Source organism: Cornus florida, unplaced genomic scaffold (genome assembly GCF_030987335.1).
Source record: "Cornus florida cultivar Cherokee Brave unplaced genomic scaffold, ASM3098733v1 CherokeeBrave_3.0.0_Hap2_Chr01, whole genome shotgun sequence".
NCBI classification, from domain to species: domain Eukaryota; kingdom Viridiplantae; phylum Streptophyta; class Magnoliopsida; order Cornales; family Cornaceae; genus Cornus; species Cornus florida.
This window is the reverse complement of record NW_026775571.1, coordinates 51,251,354-51,275,495: the sequence shown is the minus strand read 5'-3', so window position 1 is coordinate 51,275,495 and position 24,142 is coordinate 51,251,354. Positions and strand designations below refer to the sequence as shown.

At 38.0% G+C, this 24,142-nt stretch overlaps 1 pseudogene; it reads left to right on the top strand.

Moving 5' to 3' along the window:
• LOC132272083 (uncharacterized) overlaps window positions 1-23,749 on the top strand; it is a 31,080-nt pseudogene extending 7,331 nt beyond the window's left edge.
• The last annotated feature ends 393 nt before the right edge of the window (window positions 23,750-24,142 follow it).

Below are 24,142 nucleotides of genomic sequence, written 5' to 3'. Positions count from 1 at the left end.
AAATAACTAATACAACTTTCAGTCATTTTATTTAGGAAACGTGTTATACTATAATTATACAACTTTCAGTATGAATCACGTTCAAGTAAAAACACTGAAAACGTCAACACAATATTTAAAAATTAAAAATCTATTTTACCTTATAATTTTTAACCATCCAAGCCCAACTAAAGCCCATCCTCACTTTAAACCCTTTTAAGGAAATATTATATATATATATCACTTTAAAACACAAAGACGTTGGATTGGAGAAAATTTCCTTTTTCCAAAAAAAAAAAATTGTTCTTTTAAAAGTTAATTCCTTGTTCCTTTCTAATCCTTGAGATAGATTATACAATTTAAAACAATTTTAAATTGTCAGAAGAGGTCAGTACCAATTAGGAAAAAAAAAAATTAAAACAATTGATTTAAATAAAAATCATTTTAATAAAATAACCATTTTCCCTTTTTGATGAAAAATGACCAATTTTAAATTAGTTCATTCTTTCTCTCTAAACCTTTAACTTTCTCTCTTTATCTTTTCTTAAAAGTATTTATATCTTCTTCCATAATCTAAAAAAAATCTAACACGATGCACTTGGAATGGTTATTATAATAATAAAAGGTAAAAAATGTATGAAAAGTCAACGTTAGTTATTCATTTTATTGATTTATTATTACTATATATATTTGTTTTCACTTTTCTTTATATATAAATAACTTTAAAATAACCTAAATATTAATCATGTTAGTGGATATTAGCCTATTGTGTGTTACTGTAATACTATCATAATGCATCATGTTTTTATTTCTTTTTTTTTTTTTTTTTTTTTTTTGTCACTCTTTTACAAAATTAGCCATTTATTAAAATTTATAAAAAGTATCATTCCTCATTTCAATCAACTAAATCATTTATATATTCCTGATTTTTGTATTTTGTGGGTCATTGAATACAATATTTAAGTGGTACAAATTTATCACCTATTTTTATTTTTTGAGAGTTTTGAATTCATTTTCCTAATTTCTACTTATCATGTTCTTTTCCGTATTATTAATGATTAACTTTGGCCTTTTTTTCCTAGAATTTTCATCATCATCTTAAATTACTTTATGCCTACTTATTATGTGGAACAATTCAATGACACACGAAAGTTTTGTCAATCTCATTATATATGCATGAACCTTAAATCTATTTTTTTTTATTTTTATTTTTTATTTTTAATGCTAACCTAATTATGTTTATATCCTCGATGAGTATACTGCTAATTTCAAATAAAAGGGGATAAAAATTACGAGTGAAAAATTTATGCTTTACAATTTAGTTTTTTTTATCTCGTAGTTAATAAAAATCTTCTATTATGTTGACTTATGTGTACTTCTTTTGTGCATTAAATAATAAAGCATTTATTAAGGTCTAGAATAATTTATTATTTCTTATTGTTAAAACTATTTTCTTATTTTATTTCAATAAATATATAAAATACAGAAAAAATTGTAAGTAGAAAAATATCATCATCTTTGTAAGATAGACCGTTTAATTAGACACAGATTTTTATGAAACACCAACTTAATTTACTTTATATTTTCTATTATTAGATTATTAGATGTAACAAGATTATATTTGCAATGTGGACCATTCAATTAGACACATAGATTTTATATGAAAAAAACATCTTTATTTACTTTATATTTTTTATTATTAGGTGGAACAATTCAATGAGACATGATAATAGACGCGATAAATTGAACGCATATTATAGAAATAGTTATGAAAATTTGTCACCTGACCAAATAGACAACCATATTCAGAATGTAAGAAATTCAGTAAAGAAATGAAATCGAGTGGCAATTGACATGGTATGTATAAGGATGATAAACTTCGTGACCATGATTTTAAGTCAATATTAAATAACAAATGTATAATTGTTTGCAATACTTTTAATCCATTTATTTATATTTATTAGCTTTAATTATGTGCAACTGCACGTACGAATTTCTAGTATATATATATATGTAATCCAGAGGTGTGTTGGTTGATGGAACCAACATGTCTGTTTGTAAGAGGTGTGTTGGTTGATGAAATCAACATATCTTTTAGTCTCACAACGATTATGGAACGGTCCCAGCCCTCTATAAATATGTAATAAAAAGGTCTGAAATCCATCATTTAGTATCGCAGTAAAGGTAGAGAGTTGAAGAACGTTTCCGCTCTAGTGTTCTCTTCAAATGTAGTTTCTATATCGGGTATGTCTTCCTTTATTAAATTTATGTATTAGAGCCATGAATCCTATTTGGAATGTAATTGCTTACATGTGGTATCAGAGCCTACATGGACTCTAATGCATAAATTTATTTTACGTATGAAATTTCTCTGCAATATATATATATATATTGGAGAAGACAGATATACTTATTATGTGACGGCCCAAGTTTTTCAACTCAGTGCGTTAGTGATGAACCGAAAGATGACCCGATAACGGATCCGAAGTGCTGAAGCAAACGAAAAAACAACGGTGTCTAGAGATACAACATGGTTCCAAGACACCATTATGACCCTCAGCAAGGTCACGGAACCCAAAGGAATCAAATGGGGAAACAACGTTTAAAAAACGAACAAGAATGAACCTAGGGGCAAAATTATCATTTCTAGCATAAAAGTGGGTGCCACCGAGCACACCATTGGAAAGACAATGAAAAATTAATGAATTTAGACTCAAGAATCACTTGATTCGGAGTCCGGATGAAGAAGATATGGCTAACGGAAGAAACAGGGGCAAAACGGTCAAAAAATACCAACCCAAGAACATCTAACCAGTTAGGAGACCTTCCTAACTGGTTAGGAGGCCAAAACACACGACCAACACACTGCCCCAAGCCATTTAACCGGTTACCAAAACCCCTTCTAACCGTTTACATGTGAAGAGGCAGTAAGGGTGCGACCCAAAAACCTGGCAGCAGGGGTTTTTCGGGAAAAAATGGAAATTTGAGGCCCTAGATGACATTTTCTAGAAAAACTCAAAGAAAAAAACCCCTTCAAAATTGAGTTTTCTACGTGACTCTTGAGAAAAATCGAAAAATACGCAATGTGAAATGACCAAAATTCCCTCCCAAGAAAACTGGTCTAGAGGGTCCAAAAAGCTGCTAAATTTAAAAACTGAGAGCTGAACTTCGGATACGATTTCCGATGCCAAGATGGCATTTTCTGGAAAAATACAAAAAAGAAACCCCCCCTAAAATCATGTTTTCTAATCAATCATGTGAAGAACGGAATTTATTTCCCAAAGAAAATTTTCAAAATACCCTTAGGTCAAAATATGCAACAAAAGTGAAAAATGAGTCCATAGGAGGCTCATTTCACCAAAGAAGAAGCTTTGCCTAGAAATGACCATGCATGCAAACGTAACTTACCTAGTAAAATGTGCTACAATGGTCCATGGCCCAAAAATATGGCCGATGCAAAATATGACCCCCCAACGGCCAAAATGCCAAAAATGAAGTTTGGAACGAAAACTTGGAATTTAAAATCATGAGATGGTTTCAAAATGCCACTTGGCCCTTGGCCACACTTCATGCATGGTGAATGAATGCTAATGGAAGAATCAAAATGGAATTCCCATATTCAATGCAAACATGGTGAAGCAAAAACTCAATATTTTACAATACTTTCATAATATTCCATGAAGTCAAAATTTACATACGATACAATTTACATGTCATTGGCCTCCGACCTCATCTCATACATGTCAAGTACATTGTAAAGAGTGTACTCATGTACACATTACATATAGGGAATCAAATGTACGCATGTTGACATATAAGACTACAATTGGCATTCCAAGCCAACCTTCATTAAAATGGAAGTCTCCAAGTCCACAAACCATCCAAGCATAATGAAGACCTCAACTTTGATTCTTGTACCTGAAATATGCCCCAGTATCATAGGGGTGAGTAACATAAAGCTACTCGTAGGAAATGAGCATGCATCGACCTACGTTTTACAAGTTTGCATGATTTAATTATTGTGGTTCATTTCACCTAACGTCTACGTCAAAGGTGAGACTCAAGGAGCATCCTAGCTACCTAAGATCATTTCTAGCATCAATCACCTCATTCATGCAATTTTAGCAACATAGGGTCATGCTTACACAAAGCAACAACATAGGAGCATGCTTACACAAAGTAACAACATATAGATTCTCAAGGTTATCAACTTGAAGTCTAAAATGCAACATCAACTAAATATAACAATTTAGCATAATTAGAATATCTAATACCACACATCAAGACATAGATTCTCTAGGTTATCAACTAGAAATCTAAAAGTGTGAAATTAACTAAATATAGCAATTTAGTATGGATGTACTTAACAACATCAAAATCGCCAATAGCCAAAACCACAAGTTAGCAAGGTAAACATGATTGTCAACTTGGAATTGAATGCGAAAACAAATAGTGGAAGACTTGGACATCACGCTCGGAATTCTGCCGAGACCTCAATGGTTATTCTGGGCACTAACCCGTTGGGAAGACCACCCTAAGTGTGCACTATCTCAATGACTTAGAGGACTCACGTCCCCGTACTAGAGCCAAACGTTAGCCATCTCAACTCAACAATGTTCCAAGATTCCAAAATAAGCCAAATACGTTCATAACTTATATATATTACTACTACATAATAACAAGTTAGCAATATAACTCTCAATTGTGCATAATAAGCATTTCATATCCATATAATGCTACGAAATCACAAGCCAACAATATATTCATATAGAAACATACTCTCATGAATATAAATTTAACAACAATGCTCTTCAATGCATATAACACAATCTAGTGAATACATTACAAGTCTAAATCCATGTTCTTAAAATAGAAACAACTTCCAAAACATAATTAGATCCATGGATACACAAGATAAAATTTAATTACATCAAAATAATTAAACTCCCTAGATTTCAAATCATTTCCAATTGGCACCAATTTAATATATGTTAATAGACATATCATGGTCATTACATATATTCACACATAAGCTTAATTAGGCCCATGAAACCACCAAAATAGATTTTAATTAATTCCCTTAATTAAAGTCTCTAGATTTCCAAACTCAACCAAATGCTCTCAAATTAAAGTATGTTAACAAACATGCCAAAACTTAATTTAGAAGTATAACACAACTCAATTCCATGCAAGGGATGGCCATGAACTTAAATCTTCCACAAAAGATAAATATTAATTAAAAAGAGTAATTCTTATTTAATTAATCCCAAATTAATATATGTTAACCAACATATTAAAACAAGAGTTTCTACCATGCCACAATTCAAATCAAAGTTATATATCATCATAAATTTTAAATCTTATACAAAGAAATAAAAATTTCTAACTTTCTAGATTTGATACAAGGCATATATATAAGTTGTATAATCATGGAAAATATACAATACAACACACAAGAAATCCTTAAACATTCCCTACCTCTATTTGAGATGAAATCTCAAATCCCCACCAAAATAAATCGGCTCCGAATCCGACGAAACTCCTAGGTTTTGTCGGGGACAACACCACGAACATGAATCCCAAAGAAGCCCCATCAAAAACACAACTTGACTTTAAACCCGAACTCAAGAAATGGCCAAAACGAGATTCCAATCGGTTGGAATCGAAGGTCTCACCAAGGGGAACAATAAACACAAAGGCATCACCACTTTTTAATGAAGGGAAGAAGTCCAAAAGATGAGAAATAAGATGGAAGCCATGGATGGAGCTTGGACCAGCCATGAGAGAGGAGAGAGAGAGAGAAAAATCTGATTTTTCTTTCTAAGACCTCCTATTTATAGAAAAACTCAAAAAGTGCCCCGAACGGGCCTCGCCGGGTTCGGAAAAGTGAAATTTGAGCAGATGCACTCAAATGGAAAAACTCTGTGAATGAAAAAGATTCCAAATGAGAAAATATGAATAACGGAAGAAACAGCGTCGAAAACTGAGTCCCGAGCAGAGAGTTATGCCTAAAACAAGTTTGGCGCAAACCGGGGCCAAAAACCCTGAAACTGGAAAACATCGTCCAGCAGGAAATTCTAAGAGTCCATGACTCAACGAAATGTGAAAATGAATCCCATACGAGGATCTAGGCTCAAAACAAGGCATTGAGCAATAACTTTCATTAATTGCACAATGGCCCCTCCAAAAAGTGAAAACTGCGAAACTGCCCCAGAATGAAAATATCTTCCAAAAGATATTTTCTTAGATACCCCTGAAATAAAATATCTTCAAAAGATATTTATGAAAAACACCCCAAGAAGAGAAAAAGTTTCCAAAGAACTTTGCATTTATGCCCCTCTGGACACCGGGAGTAACCAGAGTACTTTCTCACGAAAGTAAAGATACGTATCTCATAGAAATCATTGGGAATGAAGATACGTGAAGTCAGAAACTAACTCCGAACACAAGAAGTGTGGTTACACAAACAAAGTACCAAACGAGGAAAAGACGAAATAGGGAAAAAGACGGAACAGGGAAAATGACGAAAAGTGAATAGTGTCGAAAAACGAAAAAATGTGGAAATGATTCGGTCCTCAAAGGAAGTTGTCAATCCAAAAAAAAGAGTCTCAGAAATCACTCCAGAGCACTCGAGACGACACTAATCGACAAGAAACCAAACTCAGAAGGGAAAAGACAACGGAAAAAATTTATCCGAAAAATTCGGGTCATTACATATTAATTAGGACACTATTGTGTCTTTATGTTTATATACATTGAAATTAGAATTCTTATACAAAGAAATGAGAGAAAATTATATTTGTCCAGTTTTGGTAAAAGTGTACAGTATGTGCTGGTATATAATATTTCATTTTTGGTATATATATGTTATATATGGTAATCGACACTTGGGATGCAATATATATAAGAATTGTGTTTCAGTTATATATATATATATATATATATATATATAAACTACTCTTTACAAAAATGTTTTAACGTGAATGTGTTGGACAACAACGTGAATGTCATTGTGTGTTCATGGCACAAAACATTTATGGGTGTTTATGGGACAACAACAATGTGAATATTTTCCATTTTCCATGTACGGTTAACATGCTGATGGTTGTAAAGGTTTATTTGTCAAAACTGCATATTTAAGTAAATGGTTATTTTATAAAATCATATGCATGTGCGTAACACATGTAGTTATTTATTACGACAAGTTTTCTGGGTTATTCAATTATATGGTTTGATTGATTAGGTAATTATTAGTTTACGTACTACACGATTTGGTATGTTAATTTATCCATCCAAGTTTAATAGCAATTAGTCTATGCATGTAATGGTAGACAGTAACCTAAATGTTACATGAATGTGACTTCTATCATGTTACACAACAACATGAATATCTGACATTTATGTAGCAGTGTTACTGTGAATAATATCCAGAAGTCACGACTGCTCATGACAGTTAGAAGTGAAACAGTACCACCCATTCAACGTACCATTGCATACTTTTTGTTTGGGTTACAAATGTTATCAAAAGTCATAACTTTTGGAGTTCAAATTACTAGGCATGTCTTTTGGAGTTGAACCAACAGACATGTCTTTTGGATTTGAACGAGCAAACATGTCTTTTTGGATTTGAACCAACAGAAATATCTCTGTACCTACAGATGCTACGTAGGCTTTGTGGTCTATCCACTAAGAGTTATGCACCTGGTATTTGTAGAGGTGTTTTGCTATAAACTCAATTGTCTTGCTATAAACTCAATTGGAGTGTGCATGACAACAACAATATGCAGTTAATATGCTGATTGTGAAGGGTTATATGTTTCAACGTACCATTACATGTTTTAGTTTGGGTTACTAACATTGATTCGTTATAATATACATGTATATCATGTCTTTTGAGTTGCAATTAATAGTCATATCTTTTGGGATTAAACCAATAAGCATGTCTTTTGAATTTAAACCAATAGTCATGTCTCTCCACCCAGAGTCATGTGTTGCATGCACCCCTACTTACTCTATCAATAAGGGTAGCTAATTTAATATTTATAACATGTATAAATTTTGAAATTTTTTGATCTTATGTTGTCCCTTAAATATTAATTTTCATAAATATGTCATTTTTCTTAAGTTATCATCACTGGTTGAATGTTTTCTATATTTAATGATATGCATGGCATAGTCAATGATTAATTTAAAGTTTCATAGCATATAAGTTTATGAAATTATACATGTTATTGAAATTATATACATAATTATGCATATGTCTCATGCTATAAATTGTTGCATAATATGTATATGGTATTTTGATTCATTTGGGAAAATTGAATCATTTTGCAATCCTAAGTACAAGTGTCGTTAAGTTTGATCGAGTGTTTAGTCACTAAAGTGGCACACTCATGAAAATTTTAATGATATTTGTAACTAGTGACAAAATTATTATTTTGTTAAAGTTAAAAGATTCTGTTGGCTGTAATACCCCTAATTTTTAAAAGGATAGTCCTGGTATTTATCTAATTATTTAAATTTTATTTTTGTGTTATTTGAATTATTTAAATTACTAGCCTTATCTAAATTATTTGTATTATTTGAATTAATTATATTATTTGTGTTATTTGAATTATTTAAAGTAATTGCCTTAATAATATGTAACTGTTTGACTGTTTGGATTGTTTTAATTGTTTTAATTGTTTAATTGATTTTATTAATTGCTAAACTGTTGTAATTATATTAATTGATTAACTGTGGTAAGTATTTAATTGATAATTATTTAATTCATTTAATTACTGGATATCTTAAGTTAGGGTTTTATGATTTAATGTAGCCGACTTAAGGTTGGTGTAGGATTAGAATTAGGGTTTTGTCTCTAATTTTACACAGAGTAGGGTTATTGTTTTGAGCCTATAAATATATAATGTTACTGTGGTTTAGGGTTTTAAATAAGTTAAACCGTAATTCTGTACAACGACAACAGAGAGTTAAGATATAGAGAGAAACAGAGAGAGATAGGAGAAGAAGGCTAGGTTTTGGTCTAGACTAAGGTTGGACCAAGGAGGAGGAAGGAGAGGTTATTCGTAGGTGAAACTAAGAGCAACAGAGGTGGAACATCAGTTGGGGATTTCGTCGGAAAATTCAGAGATGGTGGATTAGAGTTTCAAAACTGAAACTCAAGGCAAGTCTCTGTTCTACTATTTCCCTTAGATGTTTTGTGCATGCCTAGGTAGACTCCAGGGATTAAACTAAAGCTTAAATACATCTTTTATGCATGTTTAATGGTTATGTAATTCCATTGAAATAATCTGTTCTTAGTTGCTTTAAAAAGTTCAGTCTGAAATCTTGCTGCCGTTGCTTAAAAACTTGTATTTCAATTCAAGTCTTGGTTGTATATTATTGTCTTATGCTCAATTTGGAACTGAGATGGACCTTAAAACATGTAATAAAAATTACTACAGAGGCCTGGAAATCAACGGAGTCGAAGAAGATGAAGGGAGAACGGACTACGGCTCTCAGGGGTGAGAGCAGGCTCCAAAAAGGGAGGGAGCCTGCTCCCACAAAGCTAGAGCCGGCTCTCAATAGCCTAGAGCTGGCTTCCAAGGGTGGGGAGATGGTTCTCCTTGCCTAGGAGCAGGCTCTCAAGTTTTGAGAGCATGCTCTCTCCTTTAAATGCGTTAAAACTTGTTTTTAGGGTCTATTTGGCTGAACTGGGATTTTCTAAAGCTGTTTAAAAGCTTCTGGATGGTGTAATTCATTGCTAAAGACTTATAAAAATGTTGGGAAGCATGTTTACATTTAGATATTGAGGACATAATTAACATATGGTTAAACGATGAACCCGTATGTGGAAGATTGGATAATTAACTTATATTGCCTACTGTTTTAGCAATTTGATTTCTCTGTATGATCTTAAATTATGAATCATGTTTTCAGCTATGATATGAGCATATAAGTGTTTAAATATATGTATGCTTAGATGGAAGTAACTGGTGTTTAAAACTGTTGTACATTGCATCAGTTATGGTAGTATTTGGAGGAGTTAATTGCGTAATCTAACTTTATCAATTTAAAGGACTGGAATTGGAATTCTAAATATTTTATTGGATTCATAATTTAGTTATACACATGTTAGACTATATTTATGCTTATTTTGGGATGTGGTTGATAAATATTTATACTGGTTTTTTGTCAATTATGTTAGTTGGAGGATAGTATGCACCGGTATGGGATGGTGGCATACTAGGTATGGATTAGTTCAACACTAAACCCTACCTAAAGTGGATTAAGGTATGGATTAACCATAAAGGTTAAGTCTGACTTTTATTGGTGTCAGGTCAGTAAATAACTAAATGACATAATTTGGTTTTTGGGAGGGATTGTTATACAGATATCAAGCTACTATACCAGATGGATGATATTTTGTATTAGGAGGACACGAACTTTATATACTTATGATATGGTGCCGTAATATGAGCTTGAGTCTTAGGGCCATGGTAAGGGTGTGTATATCGCCTAGGATAACTGGACAGAGGTGTTGTTCCCTGGTAGGTCTAGGTACACATGACCACATTATGTGCGATTTGCATAGTATCTCTACTCAGGCTGAGACAGACATATTGGACTAGTGAGCGTCTTATAGTGTGTACTTATACATATATGGACTACTCTAGATATTGTTGAGTCTATCTAGGATGTATCTGCGTATCGGATTCCTATTTGGATCGTAGTAGAATAGGACTTGCATGTGGGCCTGACCCACTCTCTTATTTTTCAGGTGCTCGTCAGTTCCAGGGTTAGAGCTTGGTCGTACAGAGCAGATACAGACTTCCATTCCACCAACTACATAGGACTGCTTCCTTATTAGTTTTGGATTTTGTTTATAGTTATTTTTATTCTACAGTTGGGATTTTTATTAGGGGTCCACTAGATGGATTCCTGAGTTGTTAAATAATTGGAGGTATTGGATTAATGAATTTGAACAATTATATTTTGAGGATTTTCAATTAAAATTCTTTTCAGCCATTCTTTATTTATTTCTTATTATTTCAACTTGTATTTTGTGTTCATTTAAATATTAATTGTTTGATATTCTCTCAGGTTTAGGCCTAGGCCTGATCAACCCGTGTCTTGGATCCGAGGAGTATCATAGTTGGTATCAGAGCACTCCAGGTTCAAGTGTCTTTATTCTATCGTATAAGACTTCCGCGTAGTGTACTCTATTGTTTAGAGCTTAAGTTTAGGATTCGTTGTATTCCTTTACGGTTCTGCTTAATCGTACTGATATCTATCTTTCTGTGTTGACAGAATGGTTAACCCTAGAACCAGACGGAACAATCAGCGACGAAGGGAAGCGGCCCGCAAGCAGCTTCAGGAGGATGATGGTCAGTTCTATGGAGAGCAGGAGGATGTTCAGCAGGCTCAGGATCAGGTCAGAAATCCAGAGTATCCTCCTCATATCAACGACCTCATTGCTCGGGCTATAGAAGCAGGGGTAACAACTGCACTTTGGAATCAACCTTAGGTACAGCCAGCACCGTTACCAGCACCGGTGGTTCAGACTGATACTTGGGAGAAGGCCAGGAGTTTTTTCACAAAGGGGAGCCCACCTGAGTTCGCAGGCTCCACTGATGCGAAAGTAGCTCACGAGTGGAAATAGGACATGGAGCGACATCTTCGCTTGGTTCATTGCACGGAGGTTCAGAAGTAAATACTTGCTACCTTCAAGCTGGTCGAAGATGCATTACAATGGTGGGAGTCAGTTACCACTGTAGAGAAGAGGATGGCATTGACTTATGATCAGTTCAGTGCTCATTTTGATGAGAAGTACTTCCCTTATGCAGTCAGGGCAGCCATACAGACTAAGTTTCTTAATCTGCAGCGGGGGAACATGACAGTGGCTGAGTATGAGCAGCAGTTCACGCATTTATCTCTTTTTGCACCGGAGGAGGTGGATACATAGCAGAAGAAGCGCAACAGTTTCGTTAAGGGACTAAGGTGGTCTATTAGGAGAGCTATTACAGGTAGTCCAGCCTATACTACATATGCTCAGGTGGTAGACGCCGCTCTACAGCAGTATCAGTTGACTGTGGACTTCAGATGGGCCAAGGGTGAAAAGTGGGGTGACAGAGACTCTGTTAATCAGTCAGTTGAGAAAGGGAATGGGAATGGACACTGATAGAATGACAAGGGCAAATTCCAGGGACAACAGCCTTGAAAGAAGCACAAGGGTGGTTCAGATGCTTACAGGGATGTGGCACCTGTTGAGCAACAGCAGAATGGGGGACCACAGGTAGGACAGGGTCAACCACAGGCTAACCAACAGAGGAGGCCGTTTGGTACTTTCCAGGGTCGTTGCTACACTTGTAGAGAGTATGGTCATACCTCTAGATAGTGTCCTAGAGCAAGATAGGGACAGGGACAGTATGTTCAGCAGGGGCAGAGGGCGCCAATGCTTTTACCAACTCCACAAGTTCCGCGAATTCAGGGACAGACATATCCGGTTTTACCAGCATCGCCGCAGCCTCAGGGATAGGCACCGCAGCAGCTACATTATGGCAGGGTGTACAACCCCATGCCACAGGATATGCAGGCACCTCAGGCTGTTGAGGGTAAGTTTCCTATTTATGGTTTACATAGACGTGTTTTATTTGATACGGGTGCTACACACTCATTTGTAGCTAGATCTTTTGTTGTTTTATCTGGGATGACGACTTGGGTATGCAGTAGACCACAGGGTATTTCTACACCATTAAGCAATATAGCCATTCTTCATGAGAGTGATGGGCTTGTGACACTAGATATTGGTAAACTCAGATTTCTAGCCAATCTTTTGGTCCTGGACATGCACACTTACGATGTGATACTTGGGATGGATTGGTTATCGCATTACCATACCCAAGTTGATTGTTATGATAGGTCTATTATTTTTACCATACCTGGTCGGAATATGTACGTCGTCACTATGCCGCGTTCTAGCGGGGTCACTAGCACCTATTTGTTTCATATGGAGGAGGAAACGGAGGAGGGGACTACTATATCATTGGATAACATACCAATTGTATAGGATTTCCTAGATGTATTTAAGGAGATTTCAGGGTTGCCGCTTAGTCGCGAGATCGACTTTGTGATTGACTTAGCTCCAAGCACTACGCCTATTGCTAGGGCACCGTATAGGATAGCACCAGTGGAGATGCGAGAGCTGAGGGATCAGATTCAACAGCTACTCAGCCAGGGTTTTATTCGTAAGAGTACTTTACCTTGGGGAGCACCGGTTCTATTTGTGAAGAAGAAAGAAGGTTCACTTTGGCTGTGTATAGATTACATGGAGTTGAACAAGGTTACTATTCACAACAAGTATCCCTTGCCCAGGATTGATGATCTTTTTGATCAGTTGAAGGGAGCTACATACTTCTCTAAGATTGATCTGCATTATGGATATCATCAACTTTGGGTTAGGAAGCAGGATGTTCCGAGGACAGCGTTTCTCACTAGATATGGATCTTATGAGTTTCGTGTGATGCTGTTTGGGTTGACTAATGCACCAGCAGTTTTCACGGATTTAATGAATAGAGTTTTCAGGGCTTTCTTGGATCAATTTATCATTGTCTTCATAGTTGACATTTTAATTTACTCGAGGTCAGAGGACGATCATGCTAGACATCTTCGAATAGTCTTGCAGACACTTCGTGAGCACCAATTGTATGCCAAATTTGAGAAATGTGAATTTTGACAGCGGGAAGTGAAATTTCTGGGTCACGTGGTGTCCGAAAGGGGAATAGCGGTGGTCCCAGCCAAGGTTTCAGTCGTGGTGGAGTGGGGACGGCCTACTTCACCTACCGAGATTCGGAGTTTCCTCGGATTGGCAGGATATTACAGGAGGTTCATCTAGGGGTTCTCAAAGATAGCGAGACCACTCACTTATTTGACTAAGAAGGGTGTACAGTTCATGTGGGATGAACATTGTCAGAAAGCTTTTGATGAGCTGAAGACTAAGTTGACTTCTGCACTGGTTTTGTCTACCCCACAGAGCGGAATAAAGTAATTGCCTTAATAATATGTAACTGTTCGACTGTTTGGATTGTTTTAATTGATTTAATTATTTAATTGATTTTATTAATTGCTAAACTATTGTAATTATATTAATTGATTAACTGTGGTAAGTATTTAATTGATAATTATTTAATTGATTTAATTATTGGATATCTTAAGTTAGGGTTTTATGATTTAATGTAGCCGACTTAAGGTTGCTGTAGGATTAGAATTAGGGTTTTGTCTCTAATTTTACACGGAGTAGGGTTATTGTTTTAAGCCTATAAATATATAATGTTACTGTGGTTTAGGGTTTTAAATAAGTTAAACCGTAATTCTGTACAACGACTACAGAGAGTTGAGATATAGAGAGAAACAGAGAGAGATAGGAGATGAAGGCTAGGTTTTGGTCTAGACTAAGGTTGGACCAAGGAGGAGGAAGGAGAGGTTGTTTGTAAGTGAAACCAAGAGCAACAGAGGTGCAACATCAGTTGGAGATTTCGTCAGAAAATTCAGAGACGGTAGATTAGAGTTTCAAAACTGAAACTCAAGGCAAGTCTCTATTCTACTCTTTCCCTTTAATCTGTGTTTTGTGCATGCCTAGGTAGACTCTAGGGATTAAACTAAAGCTTAAATACATCTTTTATGCATGTTTAATGGTTATGTAATTCCATTGAAATAATCTGTTCTTAGTTGTTTTAAAAAGTTCAGTATGAAATCTTGCTGCTGTTGTTTAAAAACTTGTATTTCAATTCAAGTCTTGGTTGTATATTATTGTCTTATGCTCAATCTGGAACTGATATGGACCTTAAAACATTTAATAAAAATTATTACAGAGGCCTGAAAATCACCAGAGTCGAAGAAGACGAAGGGAGAACGGACTACGGCTCTTAGGGGTGAGAGCAAGCTCCAAAAAGGGAGGGAGCCTGCTCCCACAAAGCTAGAGATGGCTCTCTAGGGTTGATAGCCAGCTCTCAACAGCCTAGAGCTGGCTCCCAAGGGTGGGGAACCGGCTCTCTTTGCCTAGGAGCAGGTAATAAGAGCCGAATATTGTATATTCAAGCGCTCTTATTTGCATTAGTTAAGTCCATTTATGGTTTATATGTATAGATTATCTCCAATTCCACGTCTTTGTGTTTTTTTATGTTTATCTCCCAAAAAGAAATAAGGCGGAGGTTTTTAAAAGCTTTTTGAGGAACAAGTCATTCCGGGCTTTTGCATCCGGAGATTTCCAAGAAGAATCCGCTAGAATAGGTCCATGAAGTCCTTCTACAATGAAAAAGGGGCAAATGATTTATAATTGGTAATCGATCCGTCGATCAATTTTTGGCGCCGTTGCCGGGGACTGCAAACGGTTTAGCAACCAAAGTTCTAGGGTTAACTTTGGTTTGATTGTCAATATTATGATCTGTGAATATTCCTTGTGTGGTTTTGATGATCTTTGTAGTGTAAGTTGTTTGTGAGATTCTAGGACTTGATGCTCGCCGAGGGAACGCTAGCAAATTTGTAAGTTTAAAGGACTCCAGGTAAGTTTCTTGACCTTCTAGTTTCGAAATTGTTAATATTGTGCATGTGTTAAATCTAGTATTAGTTAAGTTGTGAAGCCTTTGTCGAGGCTATTTTATTGTATACTTTCAATTGCAAGCACCGGTCCTTGTTGTGGCCATTTAATTTCTGTCTTAATAATTGCGGAGAAAGGGAACATCATATGTGGAGTTGATGATGATAGATTATTGTGATAAGTGTGTTGTGTGTTGTTGATGTTTGGCCATAGATCACTCTCCCTACCAACTCTAGAATCGCCAGTTGACATAAATTCACTAGAAAGAACTCTTAGAAGAAACATTAGGGAATCTACTAGCATAAGAGAACTTGAAACTGAATTTAATGCAATGGCTGATAATATTGGAGATATCGGAAATGAGGGAATTAATAATAATAGGGCTGAAATTCCAAATGTGGTTCCTATGACTCTTCGGGACCACTTCATCCCTACCACTTATGCTTCTCCCTCTTGCATAGTGATGCCAAACATTGAGGCTGCTCAATATGAAATTAAATCTAGCACCATCCAAATGCTTCCATTTTTTCAGGGCTTTGAGAATGAGGACCCCTATAAGCACCTTGATGAATTCTTTGAAATATGCTCTACCATCAAGCTTAGGGGTTTCCCTGACAATGCTATTCATTTGCATCTCTTCCCATTCTCCTTAAAATAACGGCCAAAGTATTGGTTGAACTCCCTAGTTGCAGGTTCCATTACTACATGGGCCCAATTGCAGCAAGAATTCCTAAAAAAGTATTATCCAGTGATTCAAACCAATTTAATGAGGTGTTCCATTCTTAGCTTTTCTCAAATTAATGGAGAACAACTCCATGAGACTTGGGAAATGTTACAAGACCTCCTTAGGAAATGTCTGCATCATCTAATTCCAAAATGGCAATTGGTGCAAGCTTTCTATGCTGGGTTAACTGACCCACATAGATTCATGGTTGACTCATCTTATGGGGGGATGTTCATGTCTAAAAGTCCGGATGAGGCATGGACCCTGCTTGAGAATTTGAGTGAAAATTCTTTACAACATAATTCTCGTAGGGCCCCGACCTCAACCAATACAAAGAACCCCACTCCATGTCAACCGAAGACAATGACGGAAGAATCATCTCAAGTGGATGCCATAGCTTATAAATTCTATCAATTAATGGCACCATATCTCTCCCCCTCTTTGTCTCAAAATTCAGCTAGCTCGGTGTGTGCATCATACACTAGTCCTTTCCATCTCTCGGAAGATTGTCCCACACCGGAACAATTTCCTAATCCCAATCAAGAGCAAGCAAATGCGATGTTCTCAAGGCTCGGGAATAATCCATATTCCAAAACTTTCAATCTGGGATGGAGAGATCATCCGAATTTCTCGTGGAGGCAACAAGCCCTACAAAATTCTCAATTCCAAAATCCGGGGCATCAAAATTAGCCCCCTCCTCAATTTTAAAGTAGGCAATTTCCAGCCTCTTCAAGTTACCGTCCTTCGTATAATCCAAATGTCTCTAATCAACCTCCTGTGTTCCCAAAGGATAAGATTATGGGTACAAATAAACAAATGATTGAATATATAAATCAGCAAATGATGGAATCCAACAAGCAACTCTTGTCATCTTTGCAGCCCACTCTCCAAATGGTTCATTCCCATACTCAGTCTATTGCTAAACTTGAGAATCAAGTGGGGCAAATATCCACTTCGATGAACCAGCTCGTTCAAAGAGAAAAAGGGAAGTTTCCCGCTCAACCTTTTGAAAATCCTAGAGGGATGCATGTGATTGATGAAACCCTCCTCCGAGTGGGACGAGTTTTGAACATGTTCAAGCAATCACCACCCTTAGAAGTTGTCGAGTTGTTGACAACAAGGTTGACGAAAACAAGGACGATAGAAATTCTCCTTCAGAAAATCTAAATCCTAGCTCCTCCAATCCAAAGTTTACTCATGAAAACTCCAAGCTTGTCACCCTAAATGTGGAAACTTCTTATGAGCCAAAAGCTCCATTTCCTCAATGTCTCCAAGAGTCGACACATTTCGGGAATAAGAATTGCAAAATTCAGGACATGTGGGAAGTTTTCAAGCAAGTGAAGATCAACTTGTCTCTCTTGGATGTTATAAAGCAAATCCCTCCCTATGCAAAATTTCTCAAGGATTTGTGCACTCAAAAGCACATTTCCAGGAATCATTTGCCAAAGAAAGTAAGGTTAACTGAAAATGTGAGTGCAATAATTCAACACAGTGCTTTTCCAAAATATAAGGATTCGGGTGCCCTAACTATTTCGTGTGTCATTGGCCAAAATAAGATAGAAAGGGCCCTCTTTGACTTAGGAGCTAGTGTAAATTTGATTCCATATTCAGTTTACTTACAACTTGGGTTGGGAGATCTGAAGCCAACTTCCGTGGTCTTGCAGCTTGCCGATAGATCGGTCAAGCACCCACGAGGCATTCTTGAGGATGTCATTATCAAAGTGGACAAATTCTACTTCCCGGTAGACGGTTCTTGACACAGAATTGGTCCATGACCCAAAAAAGCATATTCCTGTGATCCTCGGTAGGCCATTTTTAGCTACGGCTAATGCTTCAATCAATTGTCGAACCGGGGTGATGGACATTGCCTTTGGCAACATGCAAGTCAAACTTCACATATTCCATGCAACTCAACATCCTTCTGATGAAGATGATTGTTTCCTTATAGATGTGATAGACGAAGTGGTCGAGGAATCTCTCCCCTTTGGTCTAAGCAAAGATCCTTTGGAAACTTGCATGTCTCATTTTGACTTCTCAAGCTTTGACATTGACCAATCCATCCAAGAAGTGAACTCTTTGCTTGACATAAATGCTATCATGGCTACTCCTCCTTGGAAAATTCCAAAAGAACCGCTTCCTTAAATTTCTTCTACTCCTCTGGTTCCTTCCTTGAAGTCTCCTCCACAACATGAGCTAAAGCCGTTCCCGGTTCACCTCAAGTATGTGTTTCTTGGTGTAAATCAAACTCTTCCAGTCATCATTGCTTCTGACCTTCTAAAGGATCAAGAAACTAGCCTTTTAGCGGTGCTTCAAGAGCATAAAGAAGCTATTGGTTGGGCAGTGGTTGATTTAAAAGGAATTGACCCCTCTATTTGTATGCATCGCATTCATATGGAGGAGGACGCAAAGCCTTCTAAAGAGGTCCAGCGCCGGTTGAATCCTAATATGAAGGAAGTGGTCATGAAAGAGGTGATCAAATTGCTAGATGCGGGAATCATCTACCCCATCTCCGATAGCAAGTGGGTGAGTCCCACGCAAGTTGTCCCCAAGAAATCCGGCCTCACCGTTGTTGAAAATTCAACGGGTGAGCTCGTGCCACAACGCACCACCACCGGGTGGCGTGTGTGCATTGACTACCAGAAACTTAACTCTACTACTAGGAAAGATCATTTTCCACTTCCATTCATTGATCAAATCCTAGAGAGGTTAGCCGGCCAAAGCTTCTATTGTTTCCTTGATGGTTATTCCGGCTATAACCAAGTGGTAATTGATCCACAATATTAAGAGAAGACCACATTCACATGCCCCTTCAGAACCTTTCCTTATAGACGCATGCCTTTTGGGCTATGCAATGCACCGGCCACGTTCCAAAGATGCATGATGTCCATATTTTCGAATATGGTTGAAAAATTCTTAGAGGTATTCATGGACGATTTTTCCGTCTTTGGATCTTCTTTTGATTCTTGTCTCCACAATCTATCTCTTGTTCTCCAAAGGTACAAGGAGACGAATCTAATTCTAAGTTGGGAGAAAAGCCACTTTATGGTCCAAGAAGGCATTGTTCTGGGATATGTCATTTCTAAAAGGGGAATTAAGGTAGACAAGGCAAAAGTTAAGTTAATCTCTAAACTCCCCCATCCGAATTCTGTCCGTCAAATCCGCTCCTTTCTTGGCCATGCCGGTTTCTATCGTCGCTTCATCAAAGATTTTAGTAAAATCTTTCGGCCCTTGTGTGCACTTCTTGCCAAGGATGTTTCGTTCAATTTTGATGAAACTTGCATGGAGGCTTTCATTAAGCTTCGCACTCTTCTCTCATCCGCCCCAATCATGAAACCACCAAATTGGTCTCTTCCATTTGAGATCATTTGTGATGCATCCGATTATGCATTAGGTGTGGTTTTGGGCCAACGTGTGGAAAAACTTCCATACGTTATCTATTATGCGAGCAAGACTCTCTCTGATGCTCAATTAAATTACACCACCACTGAAAAAGAATTACTAGCTGTGGTGTATGCCTTGGATAAATTCCGCTCTTTTCTTCTTGGCTCCAAGGTTATAGTCTTCTCGGATCATGTCGCTCTTAGGCACTTGCTAGCGAAAAAATAGACCAAACCCAGATGTATACTCTTGCTCCAAGAGTTTGACATTGAAATTCGGGACAAAAAAGGGACCGACAATGTTGTCGCAGACCATCTCTCTCGCTTACTCATTGAGAAATCCTCTAAATTTGCTGCCATCCGTGATTCCTTTCTGGATGAGTAACTTTTCAGATTTCCCATTCTAGTTTCCCTTAGTATGCGGATATTGTCAACTATTTAGCGGTCGGCAAAATTCCATCTAATTGGTCCAAACAAGAGAAAGACCGGTTCTTCTCCTAAGTTAAGCATTTCTTTTGGGAAGATCCGGAGTTGTTCAAATATTGCCCGAACCAAATCATCCGGCGATGCATCCCCGAAACTGAAACTACAAGTGTTCTAAATTTCTGCCATACTCTTGCTTGTGGAGGACACTTTAGTGCCAAAAAGACCGCTGACAAAGTCCTTCAAAGCGGATTTTATTAGCCATCCTTGTTTCGGGATGCATACAATTTCTGTAAAGCTTGTGAGCAATGTCAAAGGCTCGGATCCATGTCTAGGAGAGACACGATGCCCCTCACTCCCATCTTTATTATAGAAATTTTTGATGTGTGGGGGATCGACTTCATGGGACCATTTCCACCATCTTATGGCTATAAGTATATTCTTGTAGTGGTGGATTATGTTTCTAAGTGGGTTAAAGCCAAGGCTACCAAAATCGATGATCATAAAGTTATGATCAAGTTCATTCAGTCCAACGTCTTTAGTCATTTTGGTACGCCCCGAGCAATCATTAGTGATGGCGGATCTCATTTCAGAAATCGTTATCTTAAATCCGTCCTCTCTAAGTACTCTGTTATTCATAAGGTCGCCACACCTTACCATCCTCAAACGAATGGTCAAGTAGAAGTGTCAAATCGGGAGATTAAGCACATTTTGGAAAAAATGGTTCGACTGGACCGCAAAGATTGGTCGTTAAGACTAAACTATGCGCTTTGGGCTTACCGGACAGCTTATAAGACACCCATTGGTATGTCACCATATCGACTTGTCTTTGGCAATCATGTCATCTCCTGGTGGAATTAGAGCACCGTGCTTATTGGGCCATAAAAAGGCTCAATTTTAATCTCAAACAAGCCGCTCTACTCGTGCATTGCACCTAAATGAACTTGAGGAAATCCAAAATGATGCTTATGAAAGTGTAAAAATCTATAAGGCAAAGAGTAAAACTTTTCATGACAAACACATTTTCAACAAGTCTTTCGCCTTGGGACAAAAGGTTTGGCTTTTCAATTCCCGCTTGAAACTCTTTCCTAGTAAACTCCGGTCAATATGGGATGGTCCTTACCTCATCAATATTGTTTTTCCTCATAGTGTAATCGAACTTCAGAATCCGACTGATGGATCCCTATTCAAGGTTAATGGCCAACGGCTTAAGCCTTGCATTGACGGCATAGTCCCAATCCGCAGAGTTGAGAAAGTCTTCTTGATAGACCCAATTTACGAGGACTGATGCATGATCTCGCTTTGTCTAGGTATCGACTCTAAATTTAGCAACCAAAGGGAAGAAATTCTTTCTATTCCCATGCTTCCCTAATTTTCAATTGCTCGTGCCTTAAAATTTTCTGGGGAATGGTTAAGGAAAGCCAAGATTTAATTTTTCTGGAACTATCTTAAATTGTGTTCCCGTAATTCAGACTGGCTTTCTTAGACCTTCTCAACCCTTGTCTTCATTCCCGGAAGTTTTTAGCTCTATCTAGCAATTTCATCCGATCGTCGGATTGGTACTCGTGTGCATAACCTCCTATTTTCAATACACCAGTTGATTGTGGTTTCCCAATTCTTTCCGAGCACTTAAGTCCTACATTGGCACTCTTTGACTTCATTGTCATTTCTGTGTGGCAAAGATTGCAATTCTCTTGCTCAAAGGTCTTAGAGAAACTTTGCACTTCAGTTCAAGTTCTTGATGATGCCACCAAGCTCTTTGCCGAATTTTTGAGCACTCGAAGACCACCTTCGAGCACTCAAAACCTGCATTCCACAGTCCCAAGTTCTCTGCCCAAAGTTCGAGTGCTCGAAGCCTCTCTTTCGAGCGCTCGAAAGTTCCAAAAAGCCTACTGTCCATTTTTCGAGCGCTCAAAGAGTCACCTTCGAGCGCTCGAAGCTTCAACCCACGGTTTCAAAGCTGTCTGCCCATTCTTCGAGCGTTCGAAGAGCCTTCTTCAAGTGCTCGAACTCACCCCCTTCCCTTTAAATCTGACTTTCCCTCTCCCATTTGCTTCAGTTACTTTAACCACTCCCTCCATCAACCTACGAACTCCCTCCATCGCATCCCTCCATAACTTCCCTATCTTTCCCACTACCCCATTCATGCACTAAACCTCTATAAATACTCACCACCTCCATCCTCCTTCCTCACTCCATCCATCTTTCTCCCCCTCATCCTTTCAAGGTATGCTTCCTCATCTTTTTCGTTTCATTCTTTTTGTTCAATTATTGTTATCTTTTTGAGGAGTAGGGGCATGGAAATTATGGAGGTTGGGTGTGATTGTTAATGTTACTCTAATCTTAAGAGTGTTTTGTTAACATAATTTTTAGGTTTGATCTTCCATAACTCTCAGTCTCACCTTCTCTTTCTCTTGGTGCACGCCAGGTGCTCGCTGAAATTCCCCATCCACGTCCGCCTCTCCAAATGTCTCGTGCCGGCCCTTCTAGTCATCCTAGACCCTCTGCGGATGTCCCCGTTGTTGCTCGTGAGCAACCCCGAGACCCTTGGCTCGATAAAAAGCTCAATTATGAGCTTCTCTTTCCGCTCACGGGTGTCTTTGACACTCTCCCACCACTTCATGGGCTACCGCAAAATTAGTCAACCGGCGCCTTCAGCACATTTGCCAACCCATTGCAAAGGTCACCTACCCCCATGTGGTGCGACTCTTCTACCAGAATCTCAATTGCCCTGAAGAGCCGCCTATCTCTCTCACCACATCCATTGATGGCGTCCCTTATTCCTTCACTCTTGCTGACATTGCGGCAGTCTCCGGCTGTCCTCTGGAGTGCCTCGATGATATTATCAATTGTGAGAATCTCCCTTTATATGAGGAGCCTGATAATTTAACTGTGGAGCAGGTTGTTACCGCCATTTGCAATGTGGATGACCCTCATCGACCTCGGAGCTTTACACTCAAATCCACTCTTCTGGAGCGAGTTTGGTTCCTTGACTCCGTTCTCAAGCACAATGTTTACCCCTTGGCGCACAGCACCGAGCGCCGAGGCCTGATGTTGCAAGCCTTATATGCCATGGACCAAGGCTACTGGTTCTCTGTCCCAGAGCTCATTTGGGACACATTTATGCAGTTCTGGGACGAGTGTATCAATGCACGGCATCAGCATGTTAAAAATTGGCCTTTGCCATTGCCATTATTCATCATCAAGCTCTTGAAGCACAAAGGCTTCATTGTTCCTCCTCATGAACCAAAAGGCAAAAAAATTCAGACTTTTACTCTCCGCCGGTGGACCAATGTTCTTAGCCATTCTCGGCCACCTCAGCTCGCTGCCCCTCCATTCCCCCGCTCTCCATCTCCTCTTTTTTCTGAGGATAATCCTATGGCTGAGGCTGCTGAATGGGAGGAGCCCTCTGTTGACCCTCCATAGGACTATGCTTTTCTACAGGCTAGCATCGCCGGTATCCATACCCGAATGGACTATTTTGAGGCCACCCTTGCTGACTACAATCGGACCGTGCGTGAGGACTACTACCGTATGAAAGAAGGCCATCGTACTGCTGCCGAGGACCGCCATGTTGCGGCTGAAGAGCGTCACATGGCTCAAGAGGAACGGTGTGAAACAAAATCCCTCTTCAATGCCCTCCTTGCTCGTTTTCCTCCTGGCCTGTAGTTGGTTGCCCGGGCAATTAGTTTTTAGTTGCACATGTTTTCTGTTTTTAATTTCTGTTATTGTCTTCCTATTAGAACTTGGGAATTTAATTTTTTTGTCATCGTTGATCCGGTTGGACCAGGCTAGCACTTCAGTCCTTTTTGTAATCATGTCCACCTGCTTTTGAATGAAAATTCCCTCTTTTATTTTCTTCTATTGTCTGTTAATTATTTTACTTTATTGCTTCATTGTTACTTATTTTCTTTCCCCAGCTGTTTCTGATCCCTTGCAGGTTGCACACTTCAAGTTTGGGGGCCTTTTTGTGTTGGAATTTCCATGGGAGCTTTTTATCACTTCTCCATGCGCTCTCCTTCTATTCTGGGTATTTTTTTTCTTGTTCTTCTCTTCATTTTT